This window comes from Haplochromis burtoni, unplaced genomic scaffold (assembly GCF_018398535.1).
Source record: "Haplochromis burtoni strain Fernald_Lab_line unplaced genomic scaffold, NCSU_Asbu1 Contig_2, whole genome shotgun sequence".
Classification (NCBI taxonomy): domain Eukaryota; kingdom Metazoa; phylum Chordata; class Actinopteri; order Cichliformes; family Cichlidae; genus Haplochromis; species Haplochromis burtoni.
The window spans coordinates 2,944,662-2,967,879 of NW_024582363.1; the positions used below are offsets into that span (position 1 = coordinate 2,944,662).

At 39.6% G+C, this 23,218-nt stretch overlaps 1 protein-coding gene across 3 annotated transcripts in view; it reads left to right on the plus strand.

Annotated features, from left to right (window-relative positions):
* The first annotated feature begins 3,094 nt into the window (after positions 1 to 3,094).
* The window catches only part of LOC102307150 (C-terminal Src kinase), a 52,035-nt gene continuing 31,911 nt past the window's right edge, over positions 3,095 to 23,218 (plus strand). Inside the window, exon 1 of one of the 3 annotated variants that reach the window (XM_042218218.1) lies at positions 3,095 to 3,417. The gene's annotated coding sequence lies outside the window, so the exon portion shown is untranslated. Of the gene's footprint in view, positions 3,418 to 12,162; positions 16,564 to 23,218 lie in introns of those variants that run through there. The other 2 variants (XM_005913018.3, XM_005913019.3) reach the window with 2 other exon arrangements.

The following is a 23,218-nucleotide window of genomic DNA, read 5'->3' on the forward strand; positions in this document are numbered from 1 at the left end:
AGGGGGCAGCATTATTTGTTAATCTTTTCAGAAGTGTTCTGTTCTTTGAACTTAGGGTATTTCTAACCCTCATTTCCTAAACGTTACTGCTGTAAGAATAATTACAGAATATGAATAGTTATGAATGATTTGCTAAGGTACTTTAAAAACTTACATCCACTCAGTGTATAAAGTGTGACATTACACCATTAAGCTGAAACAAGTTCAACATCACTTGATGTGCTGGTGTTTTAGACATAGTAATTGCAGATGGTTCTTCACAAAGATTCTTGGTGACTTTATTACCATTGTAAAAGGTAATAATCCAAATGTTTAAAATTTGTTTTAAAAAGGTTAACCATTTTAAACAGTTTCTCAAAGTACAGTGCAGTCTCCACTAGGGATGGACCGATCTGATATTAGGTATTGGTATCGGTCCGATACTGACCTAAATTACTGGATCGGATATCGGAGAGAAATAAAAAATGTAATCCAATCCATTAAATATCAAAAAAGCACCTCACAAAACTTGCGACATGGCGTAACTTGGCTCATAACCTTAGCACGTTGGAGCGGTATGCATCAGGTGATAGAGCGGCTGTGGCATGCAACCTGTAGGTGGTCTGGTTGAGCATTTCATCTCCGAGAAAGTGATCCCAGAGAGAAGTAAAGCAAGTGTGTAAGTTCATCTCTGAATGTTTGTAAAGCATTCCCACGTTTACCTTAACAACCGATATATGGAGCGACTGCCTCTTCTCTCACCCTCCCTCTCCTGCTGCTACTTCAATGTGAAACTGATTAATGATCAGCTGATCGGCTTTTCTGTCGCGAGTCCGTCTCTCTTGTTTGTTTATGGCCCACTTTGCACCAGAAAGAGGAAACCAGCGGCTGAACAACAGCAGCACGTTTAAGCTTGATAAGCTGTTGTTAGAATTTATTTAATATTACTTTCTACACCAGGATCTTTTTCTACAGCTGCTGGTAACTGTGCAGGGGCGGATCTAGCAAAGTTTAGCCAGGGGGGCCGATAGGGCATTAACAGGGAAAAGGGGGCACAAAGACATACTTTTCTTTCTTATTCTCATTTAAAATGTCTAGCTTTTAATAAATAATTATCTGAATCTTACACCCAAAGTTTTAATCTGATGTAAATGTAGAAGTCCATTACTGTATATAGTAACTGTTAAGTCTAATATACCCTAGTAAGTACTTTTTCCTTTGGGAAGGTACCATCTGTGCAGTCTGCAGTTCTGTTGAAGAAAGATGTTGAATCTATTTAATTTTTGCTGGGAGTTTGCAACCCTATTAGGTTGCTTACTCTTTAAAATACCAGAATAGGGAGGATGGAGTAGGTTTAAGTTTATTAGATTGATCAGTATTGCTGAACTATGAAATATTTTGGTGCAGTGTATTTTTTGCATACAGGTATAACAGAATAGCTTTAGTTGTTGTTGTTTTAACTTGAGTATGAACTTATACAAAATGCAGCAAGATATTTAAAAAACAGTTTTATTGATTAAAAAACACTATATCGGATTCATATCGGTATCGGCAGATATCCAAATTTATGATATCGGTATCGGACATAAAAAAGTGGTATCGTGCCATCTCTAGTCTCCACACTAAGTCTTCTCAAAGGCGTTCTGTCTGGTTGAGGTCAGGACTCTGTGCAGGCCAGTCAAGTCTTCCACACCAAACTCACTCATCCATGTTTTTATGGACGTTTCTTTGTGCACAGGTAGGACGGGGGCCACCCCCAGACCCCCCCCCCCGGTCAATCGGAATGCCAGATGGAGAACTATGATTTGTCACTCCAAGGTCACGTCTGCACTGCTCTAAAGGTGCCGCACTTTACACCACTGCATCAAACACTTTGCATTACACATGGTGATGTAAAGCTTGGATGCAGCTGCTCAGAAATGGAAACTCATTCCATGAAGCTCTCCACAGAAAGTTGGCAATCTTTGCCCACCACCTGCATCAGCATCTGCTTACCCTTCTCTTTAATTTTATGTGGCCTACCACTTCATGGCTGACTTGCTATCATTCCCAGTTGCTTCCACTTTGTTATAAAACCCCTAACAGATGACTTCCCAGATTTCAGTGTAATTATAAAAAGCAATGTTTTGCTAATTTTAATACCAAAAAGTTATTTTTTGTTACTTATTTACTGTAGTATAGTATAAATGGTAGAAAAGAGTCAGAAAAGCTATAAAACTTAAAACCTATGAAACTTAAAAGTTATACTTAAATATACAGGGTGGGCCACCCACCATTGTTTTTCTTGTGACATTACCAATAAGTTTGATGTGTCACATGGTCCTCTTCCTATTGAAAAAACAAAAGTCCACCCATCTTGAGGAGTTTGCCCCATCACATATACTAATGTGCCACAAGCAGGACTTTAATATCACCAACCATTTCCATTTTATTACGGTGCATCCATATAAATGGCCCACCCTGTACTTAACTTTAGTTAAAAGCTGTCCAATGAGCTGAATTAGAGTCTTTGGAGGGCCAATTCTAGCCCCTGGGCATTATGTTTGACACCCCTGCGTTAAAGTAGATAGGTATACTGAATAAACATTATTCATGCCTTCGGTCTGAATAACAGTACCTTATGGAATTATAAAAATAAACAAACACATTGGAGCACTGTTATCAAAGGTCACACGTACTGTAGTCCACTTTATTCTTCGAACATGTTGCACTAAATCACCACGCAGCCCTAACAGTCAGGGGCGCCTCCAGAATAGTTTCATAGGGGTCGCCATATGGGGGCGACTAAAAATAATGCGGTGGCACCACAAAACAGAATTTCCATTTTTATCATGCTGTTGTCAAATATAGGTTACTTGGAAAATATTGCAAAAAAGAGAGAAAGAAAAGAATTATATGTCTATGAAAACCAAATAAGATTTTGAAATTCTTAATAATCTGTTTTAATTGCAGTCTATTGCTAGTAAATGACAGCGTATATCTATCCTGTATCCTGTATTACTGCACCGCGGCTTTATCCCGTCTGAAAGGGCAGCAGGTGGCCATTTAGCGGGTAACCTTCCGCTGTAACAAGTCAGCCATCGGTTGACAATCTCACCTGTTGGCCACACGGCTGTGCTCACAGACCGCTCGCCCGTTGGCCGTGCTATTCCCATTCCCAAGCGCATGCGCTTTGCACTGACGGAGTGGAGACCATTTCCTTCCAGCAGCAGGCCTCACAAAGCTCCATACACACACACACGCACACACAAACACATAAGCATACACACATATGCGGTCTCAGCACAGACAACAGCCGTCAAAGCGAAGCAGGGTTTGGAATAGTGTAATCTTAACACCGCAACACCTGGATGCTCCCCAACCGCAGGAATCATTCTAATGGGTGTTCATCGCTGAACTGCAGCAGCATATGGTCGACAGTACAGTGGTATCTTTTGGGTGAGTTGCCCACAGCGCATTGACTGTTTTGTCTTGGGTTTGTTGCTGCTGCCGCTGCAACACAGGGTTTTAGCACAGGGGTGGCTCAGGAGCTACCCACACAGGAGTGTTATTACTGGGCTTTCTGTTACGTTTTAGAGTCAGGTTTTATCTTACATTCACTAACAGAATGAAAGTGCCGTTTGCTCTAAATAGGTGCTGCTGTGAAGCGCAAACCCGAATGGGAGTGTTAGCTTGAGCTGCTAGTTAACGAGCAACGTAGCGTCACGAGATCCATTATCGGACGCAATTCAGTGTTATGCTAGGCTTGAACTGATTTTACTTACAACTCCTTACTCCCCCACCAATGCAGTCAGTAAGCTTGACAGTACAGCAGAAGACTGATAAATAAAGCATCTGTTAAAATGATCTTTGCCTTGTATGCTTGTGTCACCCAGATTTACGCGCCTGTGCTGAAAATCTCCCGAGTCACTACCTTTTTCTTTCATCTGATTCCATAGTCGGACACCTTGGTCGTGTCTTGGGTACTTGACCATCTCCTTTGACAGTCTTTGTCTGTGGAAACGCTGTGGTGCAATACCGCGTGGAAGCCCAAAAATAAAAACATGGGTCCAGCAAAACAAAACAAAAAGTACAGCATTGTTATACAGGCAGATGTACCGTTTTTCCAGGGTTTTTTTGTTTTTGTCTTTTGTTTTTTTACTTGTGGTGGATCTAAAGGTAGAGGTTCAGTTAACGTGTCGTTGAAATTACAACCCTGTGCACAAATACTGCGGTCTGACCTTTTAGTGTTGTTCAGCGTGTTGCTGGGAATTAAGGGCGACAAAAGACTGGTTCTGTCCGATAATGGGTCCAGTAATCTTAGCCTCGTCCGCCTTGCACTAGAACACAGGGATCGAGCTGAGGTCCAGCCCCTTTCCTGAGGAAAATCTAATTCGTATCTCTCATGTTTTAATATAAGCTTGCTAACATCCTTACTCACTTCAGCATTTGTCTTGGTTTTAGGGCAGGACCAATAAAATAACGATAACTGTTAAAAAAACAACCCAAAAAAACATAGTTATGTGATACTCTTTATCCCACGGGGAAAATGTTTTTCACTTGGCATGGCTCCACCGGAAGGTGCAAGGTCAGGTTAAACTAAAATTACATAGGGATGATTTAGTGTCCGGCTCAAGGATGCATTCACAGGTTAAAGGACATGAACTGCACTAGCCACAGCTGCAATATTCATATTTCAGTCCTATTGGTAGTTTATAAAATTGGCATTATGACTCGTCTTGTCCCTGCAGCTTTGGCATTGTGTGCAGGTTCCGTGCACAGAACTTAAATATAATTGCCTGTTTGCAATGTTGAAACGTACATACCTTTACAAGCCAAGACTTGAGTACCCAAAAGCATGGTTATAGAGTATTTGTACTTTACATAATATTACTGTGTAGTTTAGGAGAAGACTGTCTAACTCTAATGGTTTGTAGTACACCTAATCAGTTCTGATCTTACTCCAGGGTTGTTTTCAGGGAACAAATCTTATGATTAGTGTATTATCTCTGTGCCAGTTCTTGTTATCTAATACATTAGCATGTTGTAGTAGCTTGAAATCTCAAATATCATCAGTCCAGATCTTGTTGCCTATTTTAATAACTGATTGCCTCAGCAGGTTTGACCAGCGATTGGCTTTTTGCATTATAATCTGGATGAAAGCAAAACAGCTGTTTGATGGGAGAGATAGTTGCCTTGCTCTTTTTGGATTGTAATATAAAATAGACACCTGTTTTTGCCTCTAAATTTTGCACAATGGTTTAAGAGTTTACCCCAAAACTGGAATTAAAGCCAAAAACTAACAATAACTTGAAAGAGTAGATTTTTCTTCCTTTGTTGTCAGAAAGTTATTTTTTTTCCCCACCTGTCTTGACTCGTGCTAGTTATCATGAGCACATAGTGCTGATGAAAGCAGGATGAAGCTTCTGGTTTTCTATTAAATAAATTCTTTTACAAAGCATGAAGTGGGGGTGCACAGGCTTGGCATTCGTTATCCCCAGAGGAATCTGGTGAGCCAGACTGCAGCATGTTAGGAATCCATATGCTGTGTCTGTCAGGGCTAACCTGCTGCCCATAAGCTTGAATGTCCAGCATAGTGCACTGAGGGTCCCTGGAAGTACATTTTCTTGTTTTCATCTGAAAACTCTTTACCTTAAATGTTAGAAAATGCCATATTTTGGAAAAAGCTGAGATTGTGCTTTGAGATGAGAGGTCACACAGCTCTTTATTTGAAAAATCAGACTTATGTAGTAAGGTGGCCCACACCTTACAGACGGAAACCTTTGACCACACTTAGTTCTGTCCATTCCTATTGTCTCTTTGTCAATAGCTTCATCCCCGTCACCCTGAATGACTGATGGGTAGATCAGAGTAGTCCTGATTGAGGTGCAGCTTGACAAGCAGTAAAGGTGACAATACAAACCCACTGGCCTGGATACATGTCAGTTTTCTTCTATTTAGCAATGGGTTACGAGAAGGAAAGGGGGGGGACTATGTCTGCTCGATCCCTAAATCTGCAAGAAGCTGAGCTGTGTTACTGTCTCATATTGAGCTTTGTGCCTGGCTTATGTGCTCAGCAGGGAAGTAATGGCTTCTCTGTCTTTACACTGACCATCTCATTGCACATTTGAAGCTTGTCCAAGGCCCTGCTGACCTCAACACAATGACATCGTTTAGTTGCCCCCACCCCCCCACAGGACTCTTCTCTTCAGCGCATGCTGTCTCTTTAATCGCCAACTCCAACAGCAGAGGAGGAATTTATTGTGGTGACTTTGGTGCAGAGCTCAACAGTATACTGACAAAGAGTGAAACATATAATGTTTACTGTGATAAAATTCCCACTGGTTAGTATTACTGTTTCACAGTAAGTCTGTTGCTGATTACCGCTCATAGAAAACTTTCTGTAAGTACTGTCAATCAAGGTTAGCAACAGTCTCCCAGCAGAGCAGGCAGGATGTGTTTACTTAAAAGGCTTAAGGTAGTGACAGTGCTTCAGAGACTTTTATACTTTAAACACATTTTATAGTACTGCGTTGAATCCATGTTGTAGTGGGCAATGTTGTTGTTAGTATTTAGAATTGTGTGCCTTGAATTCTCTGCTATCAGACTGACACGATTGAACAAGAGTTACTTTTAGGGAAACGGAGGAAAGAGCAAAGAATTTCAGGATCGGTTTTGTTTTTTTCTGGGTTGTGGTCATAGTTAGATTTTTAATAGATAGCGGGAACCTTGAAAGACGATGGAGACACTGTGAAATTGCTTGTTATCACTTTATAGGGAACGCAAGGTAAGTACCCTTTTATCTTAATGTGACTTTTATCTTGGTGGTTTTTTGTTTGGAGACTGTATCTGCTCATTTCCCATGATACCGTGCTATGTAGTAACCCAGCCAACATATTTTATTAAAGTCCAGAAGCTGACAGCTTGTTGTGTTCTGTAGACTAGAGTAAACAAATAAAACAGTATAAGTATAACTGCTTTCACACTGGATATTATTTGCAGTTGTTCTTTCGCCTCTGTCACCCAAAAGGAGAGTGTCCTTCACACACATTCTACTTGAAATACTCTGATTTATAAGAGGGAGCTGCCTTGGTAGATGTTTAGGGGACAGGATGTAGCTTGGCGAAACTGTCTTGGTATGTGTATCAGTAGATTTTAGCATTTTCATCACTTTTTAGAAGCACTTGGTTAATACTAATAATTCTGATATGAAATGTTTGTACTGTTGTGTCTCTAATACTGACATCCATGAGCAACAGGATTTCACACATAGTGCAAGGCACAGTAGGCTCTCATGTCACTCTGCATGGATGAATTCATCAATTATTTCATGGCTGTGTTCATTTTAGCATCGTGGTGTAGTGTGTTAGTAGCTCAGTGTGATGTATTGTGTCTGCTGCTTTTATTGTGTGTACCTCCTGAGTAATGCACTTTTATGTTAGACCTTGCAAGATGCAAAGTGGCAAGACGTGGTACACGTGATTAGAAAGAATGATAGAAACGGAAATTGGCAGCACATCTGCACTGCACCTGCACTCCTTCCCCTTTTTAGGTGCATCACACAGTATCACTGGATATAACTGTGTAGTGAACAACAGATTAATTGTCTCAGCTGGTAGGTGATCATAATTTTCATCATATAGCATAACATTATGATACAATTGTATCATAATGTTGTCTATATCAGTTATTTTAGTAATCACGTAATCTATTGATTATTCCACCGATTAATTGGATACAAAATACTTTTGTCATATTAGTAAAAGGACATACGTCTTTCAAAACGAACTGCTCATTGGTTTCCATTTTAGAAATTAGAATAGAATAGAACTTCCATTTATTGTCAGTGTACATGTACAACAAAATTGTGGGTGCACATTGGAGAAGTAGTGCAAAGAAAAGACTTGGTCTGAATAGAGTCAGTGTGTGAGTGGCCTGTTTTAAAGTTTAACTGCATATGTCTGTCAAAAAAACAAAAAAAACCCAAAACCCAAGCCATATTGGTGGTTTCCAAAAGGAATGTGCATATGTGTGCGTACATTGTTCAAGTGTGCGAGTGAATGAGTTAGTTATTTTATAAGCCTTTAAAGGAGGATGTCGTGGCTGCAATGAAGAGAAGTGAGCATATCAGCATTCTGAAGTTTGCCCTGGACTTTGAAGGAGAGTTTTTGTGCTGCTGAAAACAAGATGTTATGATGGTGTAAATGTTAATTAATAATAACCTAACAACTCTCAGGTCAGAAGATCAAAGTTTTACTGGCCCATGTACATTTTTATTGGCATGTGAAAAACCCCCCATTTATTTTTATATTTTTAAATATTAATGCACTTTAATTAATATGATATTTTATATTATTTCACTTTTAATCTGAAAATGTTGCGAAAACTATGAAATAAATGTGGTCTAGTACACCCCATGCTCCCCTTTAGATTCACCCCCATTTTCTGCAGGTGTCACTTCCATGTAAAATAGGTCGGCTGCCATCAGCCTTCACCATGCTATATAATTTAAACATGGGGTATCAGATTAAGTTAACAGTTCATCTGCAGATGTTAATTACAACTTCTGGAGGATTACTGATTTTTCTCTATGTAAAACAAACTGCGGTGGGTGTTTGATGAAGGTCTCCTGCTAATTTTTCTAGTTAAGCAAAGCATTAAAGCAAAGAATTTGTGTTGAATTTTTTTATTATCGATTTATTTGATGAGTCATTATCCAACTCATTACTGTAGTTTACAGGTTCAGGTTACAGTCCAAAACCTGAAAACATAAAATTTACCATCTTATTAAAGGACTGATCACAACCTTTTAACTTTTCATCACACTGTCTTTAAATGAGCACAAAGCCAGTCTTACAAAATACTGAAACCAGAGCACAAAAACTATAAAATCGATGTGACCAAGTAGATAAACATTGGTCTCCTTATGTGAATGGTCATCTTATTTACAGATAGACCAGCAACTGACAGAAAGGCTAATATCAGTCAACATTGCTCTGCAACATCGAGATCAGAGTTTTCTGGGTGCAGTTATATTAATAGCTGACTAAGTAACAATTCATTCAATTTAGTAACTGTAACTGATAAGCAGCACAGGCCTTTTTTTTTCATGTGTTTCTACTAATGTCAGGCTGGCAGGTTGCTGTTTTGGCAGTCTTCAACATTTTGTAGCTTCTTCTCCAATGATTTATTTGTAAATCACACGTTCAAATAGATTCTAGCCCAGGTGTCTTGGACTGAGCTGGAGGGCTGGTCTCACCAGAACCTGCAGGAGCTGTAGAACTAACACTTGTGCCACCACACTGAGCTCTGCGAGGATGCAGAGCAAAACAAGGACAAGCTGCATGCTGCAGGCCATTAAGTTAAAGCTGGAGCAGTTTGATAACTTGCTGAAGACGTAGCTATTTATATTTTTTTGTATATTGTTTTATATTAATCTCTCTGTATGGATGTTTAGCACAGTTTCACACTCATGATTTATTCGCCCGCTTTTTCACTACTGCATCTTCTCTGACCTCCGTCCATCCCCCGTGCTGTAATAGAGGCAAAACCTCTACATCCACTTCCTCCTACTGATCATGCATCCCAGTAGAATAGTGTAATTGTGGCAGCCGTCTTGCATGCAAACTCAGCTTGGCTTTTCCATCTGGGCAGCGGCTGGACAGCTCCTTGACGACTGGGGGCCTTCTACCGCCACGCCTGCTGGCTAGCTGCACAATGCAGGCAATGAGGAGAGCTGTAGGCCTGACACATGCCTTAGTCTTTCACTACGCCCACGGGCTCCGGAGATTTCCTACTGGGAACTGTTTAACAAAAGGATAATGATATAATCCGACATTTTAGCATTTTCCTGTTTGCCTGTTCACATGCTGCTACTGAACGTATGAAGATACTACCAACAACCAAGAAAACAGTTTTATTTCTATTAATTTTGTCATTTTCTGTACTTTCAGTGTGTGATGAGTCACAGCTGTCCATAAATATTTTTTCTGGTTTCATATGTAAGCTTCCTGTTTGTGTGGTTGCTTTATATTTTTAAGAGGTATTGTCATCAGAAAAGAAGCCTGATAACAACCCCATGAGATCTTTTCAACCATTTTTAACATGAAGTAATACCTTAGATATAGCATGCTAAAGAATCCCCTGAGTCCAAAATTAAACTGCCATTTAACCACTGGGATCATCCTTCAATACACCACCTTACCTTTACCTGTCTACCAAGAGTTACCTCATGGTGAAAAGCAGCAGACACAGTGACTGGTTATTTAAATGAAAGATCAACTTGATGACATCAGGTTGTTTTGGATTTTGCAAGAGCTGATTTAAATTAATGAGGAAAAGGATATGTGTTCGCTATGGGAAACAGTTGGACACTTCCTCTTTCAGTGGAATCATGCAGAAGAGCACAAGACCAAATGATTCGCTGCTGGTGTAAAGCCCATTTCATTGAATTGGATACTAATTTGCAACGGCGTCAGTACCAAAAGGATGATCTCTGCCTTCTGTAGTTCAGGCACCACTTCAGACAGGCAGGCACACAGCCGCTGCACTCACTAGTAGACGACATAGATGACATTCACAGCAGTGAACAGCACTTTAGGACAAATTTGGAGAAGGCCGTTAAACCTCCCATTGAAGTATTAAACGGTACACCACACATGGTAACGTTAGCTGTTTAGCTATTAGCATCACCCGATAGCGACTTTAGCTGTCTTATGTTATTAAGGTAGTGACTAATGGCTAAAGCACAACAGCACTTAAACACTTAAACACAAGAACTTAAAATGTGTATATATATTAATATATATATATACATTTGTTTATATCTGTATAGGTCTTACATGCATGTTAATGTATTTTTTAAACCACTGCAACAGACTTTTTAACATGCGCTACATGACTAAAACATTGTTTAATCATGTTATATCAGTGGCTCCATTTGTTATAGATTAGCAACTCTATCCTTTATATTTTGACTTTCCCGATTGCTTATCCAGTTTAGGTTCCTTTTGCCAAGAAAATGAAGAAATTATATGAAAATATCTGAGTCTTGCCACCTGATTATTGCACAAAGATCGTTGAGATTTTGATTCAGAACAGCTGTCCCATGTAATATCTCCAGTCAAAGGTTTAGGTCAGTTAAAGGATTTTTGTTGCGATACGTAGAGCTGGGCGATATATCGAGTTTTTAAAACATATCGATATATTTTTATACGAGATATAAGATGTGACAATATCCTTTATATCGATATAGTCTATGTTACGTTATAATTATAGTTGTGGAGCCGCAAGTTTGCCTCTCTTTCGTCCACTTTTGTCTCTACGCAACGTTACTCCGCCTCTCCTTCACTGAAGACAACTCCCCCTCCTCCCCCATCGCTTCACGTGCAGGCAGCGACAAGACGGACACGGCAAATCTCCGTTAACGAGTTACTGCGCATCGCCCCATGCGTGGGGCTGGACGGCATCAACGTGTTAAGAGCTAAACATGCTAACGAGCTAACCGCGCTAACCCTAAAATCCTTTCATTCTCTCAAAAGTTGATAGTCGCGCCTTATGTATAATTCTGGTTGTGCTTGATGGCCGCGAACCGATTTTATGTGGTACACGGCGCTCAGCAATCTGTCAAAAATGTTTGAGTACGACTTTGCTAAGCTACGGAGCTGCACCGCTTGATCGATTGTCGGCGCATTACGGCTACCGAGGAGCTTCGCGGAGTGATACGTACTGTGCATCAACGTAATATTACCATATTGTGTGTGTATAAGGACCATAAATGGCACCTGTAAGAGACGTGGTTATGAAGCGGATTTCAAACTCCAGGCTATCAGTCACACAGTAAAACTTGGGAACAGAGCAGCTGTGAAATCTGTCTTTGTTATTACGCTCAGCGTCTTTTAGTTTACATTTTGACTGCACAATTGTGAGCTCTTTGTTTAGCACAAAAACAACCTTGTTTTCTTTTATTTATGGAGCATTATTATTTAATGAATGCTCATAATTTATTTTTGAGTAATTTTTCATGTACATCTGTGCTGTATGTTAATAAAAGTGCCTGTGTGACATCTGGGACACAGCTTTGACTAAGAACTCTCTTTTTGTTCTTACTTTATGGCTTAAAAAAATATCGAGATATATATCTTATATCGCCATCCAGCTAAAAAATATCGAGATATGAATTTTGGGTCATATCGCCCAGCCCTACGATACAGTGTATTTATTTGACAGGATTTTTTCAGTAGAGTTCCTTTTCTGTCTGGTTGTTTTCATCTATAAACCAACTAGTTGAATGGACCACGTTACACGATACAAGGAAAAACTGACAGTTTTGTCTACACGAAGTTTATTAGCCAATTGCTGGGCCATCCCATTCTGTCAGAACAGCTTCAGTGCACTTTTTCCAAGTCTCTGGAACGCTATTCTTCCAAAAGATTTTACCTTATTTGATAATGGCGGAGTTTAACACAACCTAAAGGTGTTTAGTTGGGTTGAAATGTAGTGGCTGCAAGGTGCATAGCATGTGATTCACATCATTTTCATATTCATCAAACCACTCATTCACCCTTGGTGTGCACATCCTGGAAAAGACCACTTCCACCAGGATGGAAAGTTTAATCACAGGACAATGTGATGACTCAGAACTACTGTGTATTAATTTGTAAAAAATTCATAAAATGCTTCCCACGGGATGAGGGGGCACCAAATCTCCTCATCATATGATTCGTGGTTTAAGGCTTCTCTAGTTTGTCACCTCTCTGCTGTGTATATACCCTGTGTGTTCGGATGCTTTGTCCTTTGGTTAAATCTCATTTGCCTGTTCAGTCTGACTTTCTACATATAACACCTGCGTCCTGGTTCACTGAAGCGCCTCATATTTGGGCCAGTGGGGGGAAATACGGAGGAAGTAGTGCAGTCACTATGAAGTTGGTGTATTCCTTTGCTTCAGTTATGGTGACATTAAACCCAGTTGGAATTATTTTGACTGTTCTAAAAAGAATACAAGATGATTCACTGATGATAATGGCAATGAATCCTGTCTTAGCAGGGAGGCTTCAGCAGTTCCTCTTTTTATCTGCCCTCCTCAACCCCCCAATGCGTTCGAGTCATCGGATACACTTCAAAGATACAGTAAACGCTTGTGCTTTAATGATGTCACACAAAGTGCTCAGATGTAAAGTGACCTGAATTAGCTCCTCTTTAATACAAGGAAGATTTTACTTGATCTATTTTGTGTGCAGTTTCCCTCAGGCTATCTTTTTAATAAAGCAACATTTTTATTCTTTCTTTTTTTGTCTTAGAAGAGATTACATTAGAAGTGCAGATGGTTATCGTTAACTGGCCTACATCTGAGCATGTTTCTGATACAACAGCTAATAATCTCAAGAAAATAATATTCTGAGCAGTAGGTGGCAGCTGAATAGATGTATATGTAAGTGGGTTTATAATTACAGATTAGAGATGGACTGATTAAAGGCCGCCTATTGTGTTTCATAAATTAAAATCCTACCTCACAAAAATAGCTTAATAGTATAGCCCACGTGTTTTAGTCAGCACTTGAAATATTGAAAATAGAGAGAAATAGTATATTTTTGTTGCACTTAATACTCTGAATAATGGTGGCGGGTAAAATAAAAAATAATTATTTGGTCTTTAAGGAAGTTTACGTTACATTCTGTATCTGTTGCTGAGGATCGTTTATTTAGGGTACGTACACAATGGGAATCTTACATGTTCATTAGATTCAGCATTGTGTGGCTTGGATCTTGTTATAAATCAAGTCCACCATCATGGTCATTTTAAGTTTCAGGCTGAAAACAAGGCTTTTCTTTTGCAAGTTTCAATTCCCAGGCTAGTCTTGTTACACATGGTCCAATGGAACCTCAATGTTAAACGTGTATTTTTAGAAATACACTGAAGGCTGATCTAGTAGTATGCATGTTAGCAGGTGTTATTGGTTGCATAGTTTGCAATGTATAACTAGTTTCTACTCGGAACTCGGCTCTTTCCCTTTTTCTTGCATATTCTTACTAAGCTGTATGATTGATTGTCTGACACCCTGGCCCAATAAAACAGTTCCATAATAATCTATTCAAAACACCTCCAGATTATTCTTTTCTCTTATATTATAAATAAGCATTTCAATATGAAAACAATATTTAATAAACCATTTATCTACAAAACAAGTGAACAACCTGGGATGTCTTGAGAAAAATGTATGCTTTTTAAACTGTATGTCTTCAGTTTTCCATATTCTGTCAGTCTACGGGCATCACAAAGACATTTGTTGCATCACCATCTCAATTCAGTGCACTACAACAGAACAACAAAAGAAAGAAGGCTCTAAAACTGACAATTCAGACTCCAGGCTTGGATGAAATGAACAGTTTTTAACAAAATTGGTATTTGCAACAGAATTGTATTCTACGTACCAGTACATGCAAATTAAAAATGAATAAATAAGTCTAAATTTAAAAAAGTGACGCAGGCACAATGCACTAAACAAATAAAAAAGTGACTGACTGAATATGTTAACCAGTTAAGAGCTTATCCAAATGAACCTAATTTTCATAAAATTGCGCATCTCACACTCACACAAAGGCTCATAGTCCACTCTGAGTTGTGTACATACATTTTATCACTCATTTACAGATCATCTGCTGTGACTCCTGATGTCGACAACTTTATGGGGTCAGTGTCTAAGGAAAATAAACCCATCCTTCTCAAGTTTCTGTAAAGGCAGAGTCTCCTGGGAATGTAAGAATTCAGGGTCATTTCATATCCACACACTTCTCCCAAAGTATTTATTTGGTCTTTTTGAGTTTTAATCTCGTTGTCTCAAGTAATTTAGGCTTTTAGATCATTTTCTGTGGTTCTTGTCCAATGTTCTTCCTGTTTTTATGTCTCAGTAGGGCAAGTAGAAGGTTTTTTGTTACTGGCACAGGAGGTTCCTTCGTGCTCATTGTGAAGTTATGATACTAATAAAGGCCATACTGTTTAATTTTTTTAGACCATAGTTATGCATGGATATATCAGGATTCCTGAGAAATAATTTTAACCAGTGCTTTTTAAACTGGGGTTAATTTCCTCAAACATAGAATACATTTGTTGATTTAGAAATAGAGGAAGACTGTATATGTGTTTGTTGAGTAAGGTAGTAGACTCATTGTCTTAACTGTATGCGGAACAATCTACCTTATGTGTGTAGGCACTCACCAACGGCCCATTGTGAAGCTGGAAAAGTCCTGTATTTGTATTATGGTGAGTTTTAACTGTGAAAATAATTCTCTTATTAGTACTTTTCGCTCGTGCAGATGTGAACACAGTAATCGCACTTTGGTAGGGACCAGAACAATTGCACTGAGACCCTTTGGAGGAGGAGTCTCGGTACGGTCCCAAATGAGCTCCAGAGCACTTTCTTTATTGTGCGAAACCGATCCGGACCAATAACCAGGTGTACGTTACAAGTTTGAGGTAAGGAATAAAAAGCCCCATAGCCACATAAACTTTGAATTCTCAATGCGGGAAGATACAATAAATGTGCAAAGGTCTGTACAGACTAGCAACTATCTGTGAAAAAATGATGTAAATACTCAATATTTTCCAATAGTCATCCAGTACAGCACCTTCTTCCTGTATTTACTCTGTTACTCCCACCCAGAACAGACTTAAAACTCTCACTTGGGTTGTAGTGACGCGTTCCCTTGGATTTTTCTTTGTGTGAAAATAAACTAAACCATGAGTAAAAACTACAAGTTTACAAATTCATCAACTGATCCGGACCAGAGTAAGCGAACTCTAGGTGTGAAAATGGCCTAAGACTGGCTCAATTTGTTAATCACGTATGTACTTGTTAACCACAAATGGAGGAAGCCCTAACTTTATGAACTCTGCAGGTCAACTTGCAAATCTCAGCAGAGTAAACAGTGTCTGTTTGTTTTTTTTTTATAACATATTTTTTGTAATTTTCTAATTCTGTATGTTATTTTACTGACCAAGGTTTAAAACTGTATTTAAGGTCATACAGTGCATCAAACTTCACTTTAAGGCTGTGTGCCTGTCCCTGGACTGTGAGAGTGAATGGGGTTATCGGTGCATGAAGTCTGTCAAGCTTTCATAAATTTGCAGAAGAAATCCCCAAGTCCTACTCTCTGCAGGGAAGATTTGCAGTTGCTGTCTGTGCAAACATTGGCTCTGCATTAGCAGAAAGTCTCCTAATACCTCATGCCTGCCTCGCTGTCTACCTGGGTTTTCTCACCTACACCATTACTGTCACCTTAACACCCAGTGTCCAGTGGTAAAAACAAGATCTGGATGTGCTGCCTAAATGCATTTTTCCAGTTTACACATTCTCGTAGAAGCACATGCACTAAAACGTTCACACAGCTGTATATTCTGAGCGAATGTGCTCACTGCGGGTTTCTCATTCTGTTTTGTTTCTGCTAGTCTTGTGTTGTTTTCCAGCCCAACAATAGACTGTTTGGCAGGTTGTGTTGCCTGGTATCTGTGTGGGGAAGCAGAGATGTTTTCTGCTTTGATTTAACAGAGGCACAGTGTGTAGGAGAGTGTCTTTTCAGTTAGGCTCTTTTTGCAGCAGATGCAAAGCAGGTGAGTAAGAGGAGTTTTTGGTGTGTGTGCGCTTGCATTTTAACGTCCTCAGCATGCTTAGTATGATTTTAAAAGGACTTAAAGTAGGGCATTGTTTATATGGTGAAATGTGAATATTTTCATTTCTGTCGTGCACACAGCCATTCTTTGGACCGTCCCTCATTTTCAGTGTTGAGCGTTTAACATACAGTCACAGCAGCATTGCACATTTATATCTGTCAGTTCTCCTTTAAGCTAATTGGGCTACATCACTTAACCAAGCCTATGAAAAGAAACCAATGACCTAGTTAATGGTATCTCTTGGGGTGCACTATTATGGCTGAAACATTAGTAATTCTGAACTGGTTATGCTTGCGAGATATTTTAAGTGTAGTTTATCCCTGTCAAAGCAAAAGGATAGCTACGTGTCGTCATTATTTTGATGTGTTGATTTTAGAAATTCCTGTTATAGTTTTGTTTTAGCAATTCTACAGTTGTTTATTATTAAATCTGACATGCTTTGATAGTTACATGGAAGTAACTGTAATGATTACCCCAAGTAAACAAAAACAAAGAAACATCACTTTCTCTCTGTCACAGCAGTTTTCTAAAGAAAAAAAAACCTGCTAGAAGCTTCAGAGAGAACACTAATTTCACTCGTTGTCAGTGTGGTGAATATGCATGTGCACACACACACTGTGTGCGCAAGTCTAAACAGGCAAATGTGTCCGTACCCCATAGTGTGCGCTAATGCAAGTCTGTGGTTGTGAATTAATAATTCAGAGTACTGGCATAGCAGGGTGGAGCCTTTATTATTCATGGTTGGCGATGGAACCAACAGATGACTGCATTAAGGATGAGCAGATAGAGTCCTCTGCCAAGAAACCACACTTCCATGCCTCTAGCCGCTGTCATTTACACCTACCAGTCCTCTACGCTCGTCTGACTCCTCCTCTTTTTTTCTATGTCCTTGTTCTCCTGATCTCTGTCCTCTCCATCTGTGAGCATCTTTTTCTCTCTCATTTAGTATCATCTTCCTCTCTCTTTCTGCATCCTAATTGCGTTACAAAGATCTGTTGGCAGTTAAAGAAACATTATGTAATAGCACACGTATATTAAATTGGAAATATAATGTGGAGATCAAAAGTATAGTAGTGATTCGTCAATTAAATTTGGTAAACTATATAAATATTGTAATTGCTGAGCAGAAAGGATTTATCAATGACTGCCTTTTGTGATTGGTCTGGCCAGTCAAACGCTCGTTGACCACGACAACCTGATGAGTGTATCTCTCATTTTTTCAGAAGAACGCTCTGTTTCTAGCTATTGTTGTTTTCTCTTGAGCAGTAACATCCATTTGTAGTTACCTTATTTTCAAAGGCGGAAAATATTCCGGCTATTTCCAAATCTGGGATTACTCGTTGTGCAGGCAGTCTGTATAATCACTGTTTTGAACCATAATAGTTTCAAGTGTCATTTGCAATTTGGGTTTTGGCTTCATCTTCTCCCTGTATGCCTCTCTTCTCCCTAATTCCCTCCTTTATTGTCCACTGAATCTTTTTCTGCGTGGTCTCAGTGCCACTGCCCCTGAATGCTGCTTTTATTGAAGAGATTCTGAGCTGCTGTTGCCACTAATGCTGCTGCCATATTGTACCCGAACCCCGCTGTGGCTGCTTCTAATGAGATTCTTTGTGTCTCCATCGCCGTGCTTTGCCTCCTCGTCTCCTCTTCTGCTCTGAATAGAGGAGTTGTCGCGGTTTAGCATCAAAGGAATAGGAGAGGCAATGAAAACAGCAGAATCAGCAGGCGGTTTCGCTGTGTATCCCCTTCCTCAGTCACTCTCCTAGGATGTTTAAACCAATAACGTATATAAATGTGCACGTTTAAGGTATAGTATATTAAGCCATGACTGCGTGTGCTGATTTGTTTATATACACATATACACTGCATTGTTTCCCACACTTGAGCTGTTTTCACAGAGTCTGGAAAATCTGGAGAATCTGGGCACATTTAGCACACAGCAGTTTGTTAGGGATGTTTTCACAGGGCTGCTCATTTCCAGAAAAGGTTTTGTCAGTATTGAGATCAGAATTATCTCAATACTGACAATTGCTAGGAGAAGAAGCAGCTACTTTTGGGTGCTCCCTTATTTATAATGGGCTGCAACAGCAGGTAGCCGCACATATTTAATCTGGCAGATTTTTACTCTGGATGCTTTCCTTGATGCAATCCCAAAAGGGATTTGTGTCTCCTTTCAAAATCAAACTCGGGATCTTTCACTTTTCTGGCAAATGTGTAAACCACTACAATGTGGAGACACATTTAACATGATCTGCAATAAATACGGGTGTAAATTTTTATGTGGCCTAAAAGTGTGTCGTTGACATGAGGGCACCATGAGTGTATGTTCCGTAGCACGCAATACGATTTAGTAAAAAGGAAGCTAGTTCAGCAATGTTGAACAAGCACAATGCTTTGAAAATATGCAAGAAGACTGTTCCTTCTGTCATATTGTGCAGGCTGCTGAAGAGTTAAAAGGTTACATTACTTTACTGTTAACCTGCTAAGCAGTTATGTTATGCTTTTATTTAAAATTTCAGTAAAACACTACCTAGGTACTTTGTGTTTACATTAGGCTTCTGTTGTGGTACTGTAAACTACTGCTGTTTGTGAACTATCTGTTTGCAGCAGAGTCGTAATGCTGCTAGCGGCACCTTGTGGTAATAGAGCTACACTTTGAATTAGGTAGTCTGTCATAAGTGATGGTAGGAATTTTCCATCCTTCTTTTACAAAGAAGGATGGAAAATTCCCTTTATTTTGTTTGAAGTAATAAATGTGGTAGCCTGCAAGCCGGAGTAACAATAAAGCATTCAGTATTTTTTTTTCTGTGTCGTTACAACTTAACGAAAGAAAGAATATCTAGAAAAGTTCAAAGTTTTGAAGTGCATGTGCAAAATGGCTACAGACTTTAGTTGTGCAGGCAGCCTGGTCATATTAATGGCTGGGACTAATTTAAGCATTCGATTTTCAAAGAACAAACCCATCAATGATAATTTGATTAATGGACAATCCATTGGTTATTAGTTTGACTTCTGTCACTACCACCCACTGAACACGGGGCTTTATGTCTCCGTTCCCACCTGGCTCGCTGATGTAGTCCCCTTGTTAAACTGCTTCCCCAGTGAACTTTTTTTTCACATCGACTGCAATTCCCCGTCTGTTTCTATCTCAGACCTCTCATCTCTACTTGAGGAGCTTCCAAGAACCCAAGTCATCTTTTCCTTCTGTTCACCTCTGCATTTAACATGAACACTTGCATAACATCACCACTGAGCTCTCCTTGGTCTGTCACACCTACTACCTCATTAATGGATGTAATTAAGTCTGTACAGCCAGCCCCAAACACACCTACTTGCACTGTACTTTTGAACCTGTATTGCTTTCACTTTGTTGACTCTTGCCATCACAATTGCTCAGAATAAACCTTTGCAAAGAGCTCCGTGCCCCATCATTCAAAATAGGACTTGAGTAACTTAAAGGTAAATGCTGGTGATGATAAATACTTACAGAAACTACAGTCAACATTTCAAGCATCTGTTACATTTCTTCTGTCTCTCCTTAGTCAGGTGAGCAAGCCATTTTGGTGCCTTGGTAACTCATAGAGCATGCATTGCATAGTCTGAGATTAGACCAGACTTTATCTAGCAACTCCCCTGACTTCATTAAATGCAGTCCTAATAGAGTTGATTGTCCCTTTTTAATATATTTGGTGCTACTAACTGAACAATCATCTTTCAGCTAATTGTATGAATATGGATTTTTTTTTTTTTAAACTAATGTATGTTCTTATGAAAACCAAAAATGCAACGCAATTAATAATGGGGCAATCCTCTAAAAGTAGTCCAAGCAGGCTCACTCCCAGCAAGTAGTCTCTTCTTTGTCTTCAGAATGTAGGAAATGATGAAAATGACTGTAGCCTGCCTCCGCCTGCATGGATATTGAGAGGATATAAATAGCTGGGCTAGTATGAGTGTGTGCTGAGACTGGAACCGCAGCACACAGAGCTCAAACAATAAGCCGTCACCACTACCCTTCCTCCCCTCTGCTTTCTCCAGTCCAGCAGCCTCCCAGAACTCAAAGGGGGAGGTGGAGAGGAGTAGGAGGAGGGGGTATTCTCTCTCCCTCTTCCTTTCTTTCTTTCACTTCCTGTCTCCCTGCTTTTGTAATTTGTCATCAGCGGCAAGCTCAACCCTGTCACTTGTTACGTCAGAGAAGCAGACTGGACGGCTGCCTCCTGTCTTCCCACCTGTCTGTCAGTCAGTTGGCCTGTCTGACTGTAGAGTGAGAGGGTTCTGTGTCACGCTGCTCTATTTTTTTATTGAGTCAGATAAAAATAGGGGTCGACGGATTAGATACACGCATGACTCCTTTAATCTTCTGCGAAGAAAGGATGGTGTTTTTTTTTGTTTTGTTTTGTCTTTTCTTCCTCAGTTCAGACTTTGACTAGTACTTACTGTAACAATTTCTTTTAGGTTTATGCAGGTTTTCTGGTAAAATCACAACTTGCTTATGTTTAAAATTTAATTTGAAATCTTAAAATAATTTAAGCTGCAGCTGCTAAGTTCATTTTATAATTATCCATGTATTGGGCACTATTTTTAAACTGGATAAATGTTTCTGAGACCACAAAATCGCCTCAGCCTACATCACTGCAACCGTCCGTCTGTCTCTGTTGCTGCTAAATCAGAAAGTCAAAATAGGAACAAGAATTTCTGTGGGACAGTTACAGCAGCACCTCGGCTAAAAAAAAAAAGAAAAGGTGGTGGCGATGGCTAGAAATGTTTCATGTGGCAGATGGCAGAGGGAGCCACACAGTCATAATGACTGAGTAAGCCACAGTTTCTCTGAACTTCCTTCCCTCTCTCCTGCCGCTCTGTTCTTCTTGAGATTTCAGGGTTCTCTGCAAACACTCGGAGAGAACATGGCTTTCTCTTCTGACTTCAACCTGGTATAATCCGAGAACTGTCTTTCAAGACCAAAAAAGGAATAAGTGGAGATAAAACCCTACATGTATCGATCCAAATGTATACACCACGGAGCCCTGCTTCAAAAGCTGTCACAGATTTATTACTCTCTGTGAAGATTAAAAAATAAAGGTAGTTTTTGGAGCATGTGTAGTTCCAGGGACTTCTTCATTGTTAGCCAGCTGCACTGAAAGGTTAGCCATAGTGCTGAGGGTGTTTAAGTCAAGTGATCGACAACTTCAGTTGACGCTGCCCACTCTGTCCGATTTTGGTTTTGTTGTTTGTTTGATTTTTTTTTTTTTCTCCCCCTCTCGTTTTGACTGGTGTGCAGACTGGATGGTGCAATCAGATGGCAGAACAGGTGTCCAGAAAATGTGACCAGCGCTGTTTTATGCAATATTAAGGTGTGATTACGCCACAACCTCAAATAAGTTTCTTACCAAAGCATAACCAAGATTCTTACCATCCACCAGCATCTCAGCAATAAAAAAATTACTTTAGTCTTCTTCCATTGCATTTAATTTTGATTTAAACAATCTAGATGGTGTGAATTAGGATTAATACATGTAGTGTAAAGGAACAAATCAGGCAGATGTTTTTAAAGCTTATATCATGGAATCAGTTTATTTTCTGTAGCTCTTTTCCTCATTAACTTAAAAGCTTTAATAGCTCTGTAGAGCTTTTAGAAGGAAGACGAAGCAATTCTAAGCTGTGTTTACACTTTGCAACAAGCTACGCAACTGTTAAAACATACACCTGAGGGGTGTGTGTGTGTGTGTGTGTGTGTGTTTGGATGAAAAAACGTTTACAAGAAAGTCATTTCCTCCTTTGGGTTTTATGCAAACTTAAACATAGGTTGTATATTTCAGTGAATTCATGCCTTCAACTTTTCCTCCGTTTTGCCTTGTGGACCACTGCTGCTGCTTTCTGGTGTTGGCATGTGTCAACTAGGAGCAGGTTACACCTTGGAGAGATCGCCTGTCTCTTTTTAATTTTAGATTTTAACCAGTTTAACATGTAGTTTCATATAATGGTGATGAGTGACATGACACTTCCTGTGAAGAATTATCCAAATTAACTGTCCCTAATAGGTTCCCAGATGTGTTTTAACGTGCTTGATGAGTTGGAGAATTGTTTTGTAAGAAATTGTTTGGCTGCTTCAGCCTATAAGTCGATCAGCTCAAAGTACTTTATCATCAGTGTATATTGATATGGTATATTTTCAAATGTTTTTTTCTGTGAAAAATGCCATATGCTTGTCTTTGAGAGCTAACATGTTGAATGCCCCACTAGCCACTACTTTTAGTCCACCTGAAAATCAGCTGAATTCACCCTCAGTTAAGCTTTTCGGTCTTTTTGAACACTGTGGTTTGGTTTTAGAATTGTGGAAAAATTATGTTGTATGGTGATTTTTTTTTTTTGCCTCGCCCTTGCTCTGAACAGTCAAAGTCATGTGATCAGTGAAGCATGTGGAGCCTCGGTAGTGGCTGCTTGCTGTGCTGGACGACAGCTCATCCAGATGAAGGGCATGTGGACACTGAAGCCTATTAAATGTCTGGGGAAGCTGCTTGCATCTCTAGGCACATCATCTCTCTGCATTTCCACTAATTGGTGCCTACTTCCTGCTTCCTTGTGGGGAGTCTCTTGGCAC